At 38.1% G+C, this 13,862-nt stretch overlaps 1 long non-coding RNA gene across 1 annotated transcript; it reads left to right on the forward strand.

The window, feature by feature from the left end:
- The first annotated feature begins 261 nt into the window (after positions 1–261).
- Positions 262–2,012, forward strand: LOC141640249 (uncharacterized). Its single transcript, XR_012542925.1, has 3 exons — positions 262–756; positions 928–1,031; positions 1,750–2,012. It is a non-coding gene; the product is annotated as an uncharacterized LOC141640249 (long non-coding RNA).
- The last annotated feature ends 11,850 nt before the right edge of the window (positions 2,013–13,862 follow it).

Raw genomic sequence — 13,862 nt, forward strand, 5'->3', positions numbered from 1 at the left:
AAGCGTAAAGTGCAGTGCTATAAGCAACATCCCCTGAGAAGCATCGAAATTGAAGGTGTTCATACCTAAAACTTTCTCTCTGAAGTCTGAACCATCAAAACTTGAGTTCCTTGTGGTCTATCTACACGTTTTGAGCTTTTTTTTAAAAAAAAAATGTGTGAAATGTCTATGTAATCAGGGATAATATAAGATTATGAGGAACTTGGATTTTGATTCTGAAGTCGACATGATCAGAAACTTTGGCAGAGTTGCTGTAATGTTCCTTTTTCTCTTGGTGATAGCTCCTTTACTATTTTCTTTAGCCTACATTAATAGGGCTTTATGCTTTTATGGTTCCCAACTCATCTAGATGTTATATGAAATTTTGGCCTTTTTTTTTTCAAGTTTGTTGCTTTTATCTCTGATCTAGGGTATTGATTTTTGTATAGAATTGGGGAAAAATTGATTTCAGGTTTGCTTTTGTCTTTTAACTTACTCTTTTCATTAATTTTATCCTAGATTGTCGATTGCAGGCAAGAAAAGTTTACTCATGTATACATCATGATGATTCCTAAGCTGCTGAAAATTTCAGGCAATTGTTTCAGTTAACTTAATGATTTAGATACTAATGGCAGAAGATTAGCAATGAACTAACAGTAGTAAAAGTAATATGCTTTTTTTTTTTCAGGACACAAGAACACAACACACTTGTATGCTTTCCTTTTAGGTATGTCTTATGTGGAATATCATCAAAGGGCGGCAACTTTTAAAAGTAAGGTATAATTCATTTCTTTCCTCATCTTCAACACTGTAATGTGGCACATTGGATATAGTTATGGGGATTTAGTTTAAGCGTGAACTAGATGAAGTTTGATTTGCTTGGGCTTAATCGCAAACCTTTGGATTTTTAATGTTAAGTTTGTTGATTACGTACTAGTGGAACTGTAGGTGGCATACTGGTAGTGCTAGTAGTTGATGCGCTGATAATAGCTGTAGTAAGACTACTAGCTGGTGCTGCTGGTGGGTGTTATTGGCCTGCTATCTAGCTACAGGTATCATAAAACAAGCAAAACTATTGATGTTGTTTGATTATAAATAGAACTTAATTGTTATTGCACCAGAGACCTAATTTCCTCACATACCCGATACCCCCATCAAAAAATAAATCCTGAAGCCTTGAAGACTCCCTCATTCCCCTTCTCTTTTAGTTCTTTATCAAGTTATTGCCCTTATTTGTCTCTTTATTGAAGAGTTTTGACTTGGGTAAGACTCGTTAGTTTAATTATCGTTTTAGCTCGATAATGTTGTGTCTGCCATACTTGGATAAGGTTTAAGTTGCCTCCTATATTTGTACCCGTCAAAATGTGATTCTTATCACAAATGGAATTTGTTTGATTGTGGAAATTGAATTTCTTATGCAATTCTTGCTTCCCGGTCCTTCTACTGTGTTTTTTTATCCTTTATCATAAGATTAATGACTTGAAACACTATAAACAAGTCCTTTGATATAATTTTGCTTTAGTGAACCATCTTTGTAAATGAACTATTGGCTGTAAGTAATTGAAGTATGTAACTTTCTACACCGATATAATTTTGCTGTAGTGAATTATAGTTGCGCAGTTTCCATTCCTTACATAAAATTGAAGTGTAGAAAATGAACTATTGGCTGTAAGTAATTGAAGTTTTCCCTTCTAATATTTCCATTTTCTAGTAAATAAAAATTTCTCCGTCAATCATCTTCGTAATTGGTGGCATTTCATGTGTTTTTAGGGAGGTGGAGGAACATTGCAGAAGACACTATTTAAAAAACAAATTGGATTGCTTGAGTTGAAGAATTCAGGTACTTACTCATCCTCAAGGAACTCGTCAGCCACCAAAACACGAGTGACTAGAAAGAACGCTTTGAACATTTGGAGAGGTGACATATATAAGAGCTGGCTTGTTGAATGAATTAGAATTGAATGAATTAGAAGCTTGAGTTTAGAATCAAAGTTGAGTTACTTTTTAATTTTTATATTTTAGTGCTCGTGATAGTTTTGGAGTATTGTATGTGTTTTATTTCTTTTTCATGTACGAATTATTTCTATTTGATGTATGAATTTTGAATATTTACTAAAACCATGTAAAGATTGTTTGTGCAAAAATATATTTGCGGGTTACTATTTGTAAATCATTTGTTTGGATTAAATTTTTAGTAAAAAAAAAAAAAAAAGATTTTTTTATGCCTATTTGCTGCGTTTTTTTCAAAAAAACGCCGCAAATAGACATCTTATTTGCTGCGTTTTTTCAAAAAAATGCCGCAAATAGCTATTTATTTGCGGCGTTTATAAAACGCCGCAAATAGTTTTGCTATTTGCTGCCCCCTTATTTGCTGCTACACCAAAAACGCCTCAAATAGCCTATTTTTTAGAGCCGCAAATAATGTTTTTTCTACTAGCGCGTTCAAGTTTATCGTCTGAAAACCAATTATTACATGTCCAACAAAAACTTAAATATTTGAAAGTCAACTAAAAAGTTTTAAACTCCGGGTTGCCTCCCGGACATCGCTAGTTTCAGACAGGTCCCAGCTCCACCTTCTCTCTGTCTTCATCTCAATCACTCCAGTTGGTCACAATCAAAGCAACTCAAAGCTCTTAGCAATCGATCATAAATCTGCGCATGTGCTACACAAAAGCATAAGTAGCACCATAATACAAAAGGAGCATATAAAAGCAATCTGAAATATCGTCTCAACTTAACAAATTGCCGATGACAAGTATGGTGAAACCTTATTAAATTATTTGTCCAATCGGGGGAGGGTGGAGCATCAAAACATAAGGTAAAAATCACATGAGGTAGTTTACTATTAGTCATAACAATAATCAAGAAGTTATCGTTAAATACCTCAGGTCGGTCGCTCCTAACGTCGGAATCATTGACAAAAGAGTATATTACCTCTACCGTGTTAGGAACATTCACTGACTCAGCTACCTTCTCGTTCCCCTCATTTATGGGTTTTATCCCGTAAATTGCAGCCTCCAAAGCATCTAGCTCGGCTTTCCAAATGGGAGATTCACCATAACCATTGTCTTCTTCCAAATCGTCATCCGAAACGGACCTAGATGACATAGCATTCCTCTCCGTGGCCATTGTGTTCGATCGAGCAAAAATGGTACTCGGTCGAGAGCTTTCCTTCTAAATATTACTCGATCGATCACACATATAACTTCTCGATCGAGTGGTTCTTCGTGCAAAGTGTTCGATCGAAGGATGAATTCTGTTCGATCGAGCTCTTGTTGCAGTATAGTGCAGAAGTCTTCGTATGATGCTTTATTTTCAGATAAATCTTCAGATTCCGAGTCATACATGTCATCATTGTCAATAGGCAACTCAGGTCTTTCATGGGAAAGACCGCTTTCGGTACAAGTAGCATATACTGTTTCTGAGTGCCTAAAGTCCAACTCGGCAGCCAATTGAGCTATTTGAGACTCAAATTCCTTGATATGAGCCTCTTTAGATTTATCATTCTCTTGCATTTGAAGTGCAAGCGTCTTCACCAAAGACGTCAATTCAGCAATCTCTTCTTTCTGCTTATCAGGAGGAGGAGCTTGTTGTTGCGGTGGCCAAACGAATGGAGGCTTTTGATACCCTCGTTTCTAAAGCGGATGTGGCGGCACATATGCAAAGGGTTGACTGGGTTGTCTACGCTTCCTAAACGCATAGACTTCGTCATTCGTTGCCAAGCAAATAACAACTTTGTGCCCAGCAGCTCCACATCTCTCACAGTGGACCACCTGTTGTGCCATAGGATGGAACATAGGTGGAAGATCAAAGGTACTCAAGCCTTCCCTTGATGATCCTTCTCCTAGACCTGTTTAGATGGACATGTAGGGCTTATCAAAACAGCACTAGAAAAGAAAGTAAAAACGACCTCAAGGAATAAATTCCTCGAGGCTAAAGACAGACAAAAATAAAACGAGCAGATAAAATAGTTGCCTCCCCGGCAACGGCGCCAAAATTTGACACGGCTGTCGCAACCCTATCAAAAATAAAACCAATTGTGTCTACTAATGCAGCAGAGGTAAGTCGGGTATCGTAGCCAAAGGGAGGCGGTCACTATCTACTTGTCATTCGGTCTGTCTAATGTCACAAAACGGGGGGTTTGAGTTGATTTCTAAACTAAAAGCAATGAAAATAGTAACAATGCAAAAGTGAAAGGGATTGAGAGGAAATATAGAAAGAGATACTAGGATGTCGGTTCACCATGATATCACACAAATCAGCTAAAGGTAGGTCAGTCGGTCTGATGTGAGAAGGGTAGTGGAAATGTCCTCTCGGTCCGCTATCCGCCCTAAAATACTACTAACTTAGCTCTCGCCCTCATTAGTGTAGTCTATTGTTCATAGCAGGTCTATTCATTTCAATCTCTCGATCTAGGTCTGAATTTAACCAGTTTAATTATTTCAGTTGCATGCATTCAACCTAATAATTACAGTTATATTGCTAATGAATCAATTCTCACAACAAAAGCTCCTAAACCAAATTATCGCATCATTGCTATACTATCAAGGCTCCCCTAATCCTAGCAGTACAGAAATTAGCTATGCATAGTGGTAAATAAAGCAAGAACGAAAGATAAAGAAATAATAAACAACATGATAAAAAGAGTTGTGCAAAAGGGAAATAACATAAAAGAGAGAAAAGAAATTACAAAAGTTGAGATCCGGAAATATAGAGCAGTGTAGCGTCGAACAGAAATAATGAGCAGAGGAAAAGTGATAAAAGATGAATAATACAGTCTGGAGGAATCCCCTTTACCTAATTAAGTCTCTCGTATTTATAGGAGAGATATTTATTTAACCTAATACGATAACAAGATATTAAAATATTGCGTCAGATAGAAAAGTACTCGATCGAGCACTTTCATATCACTCGATCGAACAAATCCAAGCTAAAACCTCTCGATCGTGGACATTAGGTACTCGATCGAACATTATCAAAAAGGCATCATTCGATCGAGGACATTAGGCACTCGATCGAGCACTATAGTACTCGATCGAGTGATTTCCAGCGCACAATTCCTGCTTCGCGTACTGAACTTCAAACGGCCGCCATTTCTTCGTTACTTGGGAAAACAGAGCGTTATTGGTGGCGTTGGAAAGCTAGGAGGATAACTTTCATCTGAAATTGGAATCACTTGAAAATCGGTTGTATAACTCGATATATGGCTCTTCAAAGTAGGTACTAGTAATTTGAAGCTCTTCCTTTACTCGCCTAGGTACCTTACTTCTATGCGCATCTCAAAATAGTAGTCTCCAAGCTCCGACTCAACTCATCTCCTAAATGCATGCATAGGGACATGTTCTAAGATTGATTATTCTCCTCTCCGGTTCATACCTACAAATAATACAAGACAAACCAAAGTAGACTATTCGGGGGACATTTGTAGCTGAATACTACGTAATATGCATTGAAATGCATGCAAATGAAGTACAAAATGCCTATATAAAATGCACGCATCAATGGGCGTGTTAAACTCCTGACCACAGGCTCACCGCACGGTCCCAGGGTTGCTCTGATACCACTTGTAACACCCCGACCCAAACCTAACATCGGGAACAGTCACTCACGGTAGCTCGTCAGGTTGTGTACATGTCCCACATATCAACACACGTCCTTTCTAACGCATTTTGTCCTCGCTCATGCGTATCCCGGAAACCTTCCAAGGAGGTCACCCATCCTAAGACTACCATGGAACACACCCAACCAAACCCAGTTCTCATAGAACCCAGACCTTTCCTCCATCCTTCACATCACTATTGATTTCAAACTGCCAATTAAGCCCCAAATCTTTCTGAACTTTATTAATATTTTTATTCATTACCCTAGTTTCAACAACACCAAAAAAGCCTACATTACTCATGTGCAAGAGCCTACGAACATCCCCTTGCTTATTCTTTTTATTAAGACCTCTAACATTCCAAAATCCAACACTAACCATGAGAATTGATTGAGATATTGCCCTTACCAATGCTGTTCAGAAGATTCTTTTTAATGGAATTATTCAAGACGTCCATAAAAGAAGGTCCACTCTGAACACATCCTTCACCCTTTCTGGCAAACCTATTCATAAACCTAGCAGGAGACACAAAGTTGAGCATAGATCCCTGGAAAGGCATGGGAGTAACCAAAGCTGCATGGTTAAACAAGGGAAGCACCTCCACATTCTCTTGTTGAACCTCTTGTTGGACCTCCTGCCTCTGAAGTTTAAAAACAGGAGCCACAACCTTGGGCACCCATGCTTTCTGAATAGGTTTCTTCTTATGTCCCATCCCTTTGTAGGTGTTGCAAACAACTGGTTTCCACTCATAAAACCTCTTGCTTTTGCAGCATCCCTTTCTCATCAAGGAATTCAATGAAATCAGGTAGGGGTTGACCTACAGTTACCTCAACCATGTACCTAGCATACTCCAAATATTCTTTCGCCTAAGTAGCTCGATCACATCTTAGAGGAGTCATGTAACACCCCTAATTTCCGTAATATATTTCTTTATTTTTTTCCCTATATTTCATATTTTATTTTCCGGGAAAATATTCGTTTCTTTTTTAATGGGTTGATCGAGCTTGAGTTTGGTGATGACCCGCTTGGGTTGTGGGTTTTACGTGTGGTTATGGTAGGTGGGTGGAGTTTTAGGCTTAAGTTGGAGTAAACCCATGAGTTTTTCTATAAATAAGAAAGGAAACCAAACCCTTACTTTTCTTTTCGTATACTAACCTAGTCTTCCTCCTCTCTTCCCTCCCATTGAGCCGCACGGTTTCTGGAGCCCTAGGGATTCGTGCCGCCTTTTCTTCTTCGTTCTTCATCGTCATTCGTGCCTTGATCGATCCTACCTCTTGGATCTATCAATATTCGTCGTAAATTTTGTAGTTTACGCGTTTATATAATATATTTATATAATAAGTATATTAATTAGATCCGTTATCTTTGACATGTGGATAATTCGTTAAAGGGGTGGAAGTTGCACCTAGAGAGGACATCTATATGGTAGAAGACGATCTTTAGGTTTTGCTAAAAAGGTAACTAGGTGTTTCTCTTTTAATTGTGTTTATACCAATTGATAAAATTAATATGATTTAATGATTATTTTGTATGATTAAGTATATGTTTGATGATTTAATGCCATGAATAATATGTTTCATATGTTTGTGCATGTTTTAATGTCCTAATTATGATGCGTGTGTGGTTTATGTGTTGTTATTTGTGTCATGTGCGCGGCTAGGGTTCACGAGTGAAACCCTAGAGGCGGCTCGACCTGCGGCCAAGAGTGATGTCCAGGGTTATAGCTGAAGTTGGTATAACTTTGAAAATATGATTCAAAGTTATGGCTGAAGCTAATACAAACTTGAGTTATGACTCAAGTTATGGCCGTTTGAGGTATAACCTTGGAAATATGAATCAAGGTTATAGGTTGAACTAGTATAACTTTGGACTACGAGTTAAGGTTATAGCTGAAACTAACGTAACCCTGAGATTATGACTCAAGGTTATGATTAAAACTAGTATAACCTTGAGTTTCATGTCAAGATTACACTACGCCAAATAATAGGACCAACAACGATTAGATAAGGTGATATTACGTTGTAATACTAAACAGGGAACTGTTGTTACATCGACCGTTGTTAATTTTTTACCATGGTTGTTAAAAAGGCGGAACCGTTATGAAATATAAATAACGGGTTCAAATAACCGTAATACAATATTAAGAACGGTTTAAAAACCGTTGTCTATAATATTGAAATCGTGGTAGTATTAGTTGGAATGCTCTACGGAAACCTCTGACAACGGTTTTACTAGAAAAAAAAACCGTTGAAAAATATTAAATATGACAACGGTTTATGCTTATTAAACCGTTTTAAATGTCATGAATTCGACAACGATTTTATTTCGTTATATTATATTTTTGGCCGTAGCATTCTGGATGAATATGTCAACGGGTTTCTATTTAAATGCGACCGTTGTCAATATATTGATTGACCACGGTTTTAGTTTTAACCGTAATCGAATTTATAAATATTTTTTTAAAAAAATTGTTTTAGCGAGGTTCAAGAAATTTCTTTGAAATGCTAATTTTTGCGAAAAGAGTTGGTTCATTGAAATGCTACTGCAAAATAGCATTTCAGCAGTTGCGCATTGCAAAAGTTCAATCCTGCATCATCCGAATATTACACAGATTGATCTATTCAACTCTACATCAAAATATTATAAACAGGGTGATCAAAACTAAATACACATGGCTCTATATACACACATACATAATGAGCGGACTATTGACCATCCGTTAATGAAAGAAAATAAGTGGCCCACTTATTTCTCATGTCGGCGATGTCTTCCTTCGAATAGGTTGGGTCTTTGTTGTTGATTGAAAGTGGGAACTACAAATCAAAATATACTTAATCAAAATAGACAAAATAAGTGGAATATTACACATAATTAAACCCAAATTATGTTTAAATAGTTATTAAAACACACTAACCGGTGACTCTATGCTGGTATATTTTCGGGTGATAATCTCCCACATGGATCGACAACAGTAAAAGGCGCATTGTTTGTCGTCTGGTTGTAGAGGAGACTATTATATAAATCACATACAAATAAGCTAAATTAGATCAACCTCTCGCATAAATATAAATTAAATGATGGAATAATTATTAAGAATACACTTACTTTTATCCGGACAATAGTTGGACTTAATGCTCCAATTGCTCGAAACACACTAATTCATAAATATATACAGGAAATTATAATTAGCATTTGACTCAGTAATATTGATGGGACATTAACAGGAGCCTAGTCTTCAAAGGTCATACAATAACAAATGACATTATAATGTAAGGTTGTAAACTTACTCAGTTATAAACTTTACAAATTTCTCAGAGGGACCATGCCCGCAAGAGTCAATCCAGTAAACTATGCTTTTTCTCACATTTATTGCCACTAGCAGCCAATGGTTGCTATGAAATATTAAAAATTGAACTTTTAGTTCATATACATGCATGTAAGCGTGTTAATAAACGAATAGAATCGTGATTCATTATAATAAAGTACTATACATACCGATTCTCATTTTATGGGGGAAGCGATAGGCTTTTGGGCGTCGTCAACCGTTGAGCAATTTTATCGATGTGATCTTCGTATGTATATCCATACACCTTTAGAGAGAACACTTAACGTGGCAAGAATCCGTAGTCATGAGAAACGTAGTTTCCCTCGACGATTTGTGTAAACAGGTACCTATTGATACCGTCGTAGAGTACCAAAAATAAAATTTATAATCCAAACTACTACTATAGATAGTGGCAGTCAGGGTCGAACCACAAGGAGGAAAGCAATTTAAAGTTATCAAATTTGAGTCTAAAGTAACAGTTTCGGGGGGGTTTGATTTGAATGATCTATAACTAAAGGGCAATAAAATTAAAAGTAAACTAAAACAAATAAATGAGCAATTAAAAAGAATGGATGAAATCAAATATTAAAAGGATGCTAAGATGGTCGGTTCACTGTAGTTTCGACGGCGGTAACTCTAAGTAAACTGATTGAAGCATGTTAGACGGGAAAATAAAAAGTCCTCTCGGTCCAATTTAACAGGTAGCAACCTTTCGGCCTAAGCTACGGGTCCCTAAGTCTCACAAATACTAACTTTCGTTCATGATTAATGATACTAAAAGCCTAAATTAACTTATCTCTCGATCTTATTAATTTAGTCGTCTTAATTAAGTAGTCTATTTCTCTCCCCTATCTTTCGATCTATCGGGTCGGTCAATTCCTAAGCATTCAACTAGTCGCGTGCACTCGATTCGTCAAATATAGAAATTAAGTTAATTAAGTCGAAGCTAATCTAACACGTGGCAGTCGATCGACCAACGAAGTCAGTCGATCGATCAGAGCCCGATAACAGGATACCTATTGTCGAAACCGTCTAACCTACAGATCCCCTACATCTTAGCACGTAGGATTTAGCTACTCATGATGGTGACAATAACAACAATAAAATTAACAAATAGAGCAATTGAATTCATAATTGAATTAACTAAATAAATAACTAACATGAAACGAGAATTTGGCTTTGGGAAATCTAAACTAGCAATTCTAAACTACGGAAGAATTAAAGCAACGAAATTGAGCAAAGGAACAGAGGAATACCGTAAAGAAGAATTGAAGAGAAAAGACCAAAACCCAATGTGAAAAGAAAACTTTATTGATGAAAACTAATCTAAACTAATGAAATAATCCAAAATTCAACTTCTGTGTATTGAACCCTAATTAATTCGATATATCTCTTCTGAAACCTCAGGTTACGTTATATAGATAGTCTTACGTAACTTTTATTCCTAAAACCTAATTTCATTGGGCTTTCTCGTTTTCCAAATTTGTGTCAGATTAAAATAGCGGTCGATCGACCGATGACAGTGGTCGATCGACCTAAGCACGATGTGAACAGTAGCTTCTGACTTGATACTTAAGATTCAGCTTCCTTGGTCGATCGACTGAGTATGTCAGTCGATCGACTGCCTCTACTGGAGTTATGCTTCTGCCATCTTCTCGTAAATTTGTCTTTCAGGCCTCGAAATGCGCACCAAGTTCGTTTCTTGAGTAAATACTTCATGTCAAATAATATGCCAAGTACTCGGGGATGGATTTGGCTCATTTTCCGCTGGATTCTTCGCGTTTCTGCAATATTACCCAAGAACACGAAAGTAGACGGAAATAGAGAAAAAAATAGTAGCATAAACTACATAATTGAGCTCTGAAATGCGTGTAAAATAGGGTGTAAAACATCATATTTAGGACACGCATCAAACTTCCCCAAACCAAACCCTTGCTTGTCCCCAAGCAAGACTAGACTCGATCTTAAAACTTAATGGAACGCGTTCCTTTTCAGAGCGAAATGCAAACTGTAAAGCCTAAACCAATTTAATGCTAAAAAAATCAACAATCAATTAGCAATATGAATCATGCAAACGAGTTATGTAGTCGTAAAAAAAACCGCTGAACCGTCAACTATATAGACTTATCATTATGGACTCTCACGGGCCGCTCAAATCACACATAAGCACAGGTGAATATATGTAAAGATAGACGCAGTATTAACAGCACGCAATTCCGGCTTTACAGCCAGAATTCAGGTCAGGAACAGACGCAGCAACTGCTGCGCCTATTCCAAGGGGCGCAGTCCTGCTGCGCCTGTTCCGGGTTGAATTCTGTCTCTGAACTCCGTTGTTGCTTGACCTAGATTAATTAGTTTACGTATTAATTAACTACTATTCGTATTATCACCTACTTTTTTGTTCGTTAATTTATTTATTTATTTATTCGTTTTCTCAAATTATCCGTTTTAAAGGTATTTTCGACATAAATCGCCTATTCCATTGTAATTATTGTAATTTTCGTTATTGTAATTTTATTTATTTTCTTTATCATATTTCTTGTATCACTTGTATGTTTTCACATGTAATTGAGCATTAAATCCTACTTCGACATTAATTGTATGTTAAACTAATTGTTAACCGACTTAGCCTAATTCTCACATGTTAGGATTAAAACTTGAATGTTGCATTGCATGCATATAATCGACGATATATCAAGTACGAATAACTTCCCTAATCATTAGTAGAGGCCGGTATCGAGGCGGGCGGGATTAGGTGTTCGATCAAAAGAGCTTCCTAATACGTACCCTCACCCCTTACTCCAGATCTCTGTGAACATCCGTGTTCATTGGCATCCACGAGAGTCATTCTAGACATAGAATGCTAAGGGTAACGATTGCTTGGTGTTCATGTCTTTACTTTGTGTCTTGACATGGCACGAGGTATTCGAACGGTTCCAATTTCCCATAAAAATTGGTGGCGACTCCAACAAAAATGCAAACGCTTGTTCTCTTCCTCCCAAGCGCCCCCGTGGGCCCCCCGCTGTCCACGGTTTGGCGACTCACTGGGATAATACACTTACGTGTAGCCAAGGGTGAAACTTGAACAAGGTTAGGGAATAGTTTGTACAAGACAATTGTCGGTTTTCATAACTCGGTCTTCCTAGACCGTTTTATTCGGCCTTCCTAGGGCCAACCCAACCCATTCGACCAATCGTCCCGTCTAAACGGTCCTAATTCTTATTTGGGCCTAAGGATGGATAGCGATTGACGTCATCCATACCATGATGCTTACTCTTGTTTGTATCAAGGGCCTTCACTACTTGAGGAAATCGACTAGTAATCGGCCTTACTCTTGTTTGGTACGAGCCTCTCCACAGACTTCGGGTTTGATGGTTCGGTATGGCAACCCACCCTTTAAACCAAAACCCTTTTAAATGCACTCAACATCCCGTTATAATGCTTGTATAAATGTTTGTACCTTACGTGATCACCATTTCTAAACAAAACCATGACAATTTTGCAAAAAAATCAAAACCCTTTTTTAAATAAATATTTCGAAATAGGCCATTGATTAGCACAAAACCCAGTCAAAACTCTGTCCGTTTGTCGAGTCAAAATTCGGGCCACAAGCCCATTTCAAAACCTCACTTCGAGTCCACTCCTACAACTACACTATAGTTGACTAGGATACACATTTTCAAATCCTTGTCTTTTCTTCAAAGCTCACTCAACACAAGTGGCACACACCCACTTCACGAGTCAAAACATTTCTTCTTTTAGCAAGTGTGTTAGAATGGTCGATCGGGTTTTGATTCGTCGTCGATCTCTTATCCAGTTTTCAAGATGCCTGGATCCAGCGAAACAAACCTCCACCAACTTCAAGATGGTAATGATCGAATCCTAGCCGCGCTAGCCCAAATCCAAGTTACCCAAGACCAAGTCCATGATCGCCTTGAGACCATCGAGGGCCGGATTTATGCCGTAGAGGGGAGGTTGCCTCCTCATGAAAGTGAAGTTATAGGTGACTCCGCGGATGAATCCAGGGACGAAAATCCTCCCATGGGACTAACTGTAGCCGAGAAAAGACTCCAATACTTAGAGGAGCAATTGATGTACCTTAAGGGGGATGACATTTACAGGGAGAATAATCGTAAGTACGAGGCCGTCAATTCCAAATTGCCAACCAACTTCAACATGACGGATATCCCTAAATTCAAGGGGCACGAAAACCCTTTGAACCACATCCGTGCCTTCAAGGATTACATGTCTATCAAAGGCATCAAACCCGAGATGTTCTTAAGGATCTTTCCTTCATCTCTTGACACCATCCCGAAGCAATGGTTCTACTCTTTAGAACACAAGAAGGTCGCTACTTGGGAAGATGCCACAATCGAGTTTGCTAAGCAATATGCGGATAATGCCGAGATCCAAGTTAACATGCGCACTCTAGAGGTTCTTACCCAAAATGACAAAGAAGGATTCACCGACTTCCTAAGTAGGTGGAGGAAGACTAGTACCCAACTAGTTGAACGCCCGGATGAGGCTACCCTTGTGGAGAAGTTTGTGGATAATCTCAAACCCATCTATGCCAACCATTTGAGATACCAAAACATCAAGACTTTCAAAGACTTAACCGTACTAGGGACAAGGATTGAAGATGACATCCGTAAAGGACTCTTGTCCAAAACGGTAGGTCGAGGATATCAAGGCTCAACAAGTCGTTCATACGGCTCCACTAGCAAGACCGATGAGGTTAACCTTCTCGAGCCATCCAATAAAAGTACCCCACCAAGGAAATTCACAAATCTTGGGGATACTTACTCCAACGCTCTAAAAAGGTTAATAAAGCAAGGCAAACTTCAACCCATTGGACCTACTCCCGAACCCGAAAGGAAATCCAAATTCTGGGACGAGAATTCGTACTGTGAATACCATAGGGGCAAGGGGCACGACACAGAAAAATGCTACAAGTTGAAA

The sequence above is a fragment of the Silene latifolia genome, unplaced genomic scaffold, assembly GCF_048544455.1.
Source record: "Silene latifolia isolate original U9 population unplaced genomic scaffold, ASM4854445v1 scaffold_75, whole genome shotgun sequence".
NCBI lineage: Eukaryota > Viridiplantae > Streptophyta > Magnoliopsida > Caryophyllales > Caryophyllaceae > Silene > Silene latifolia.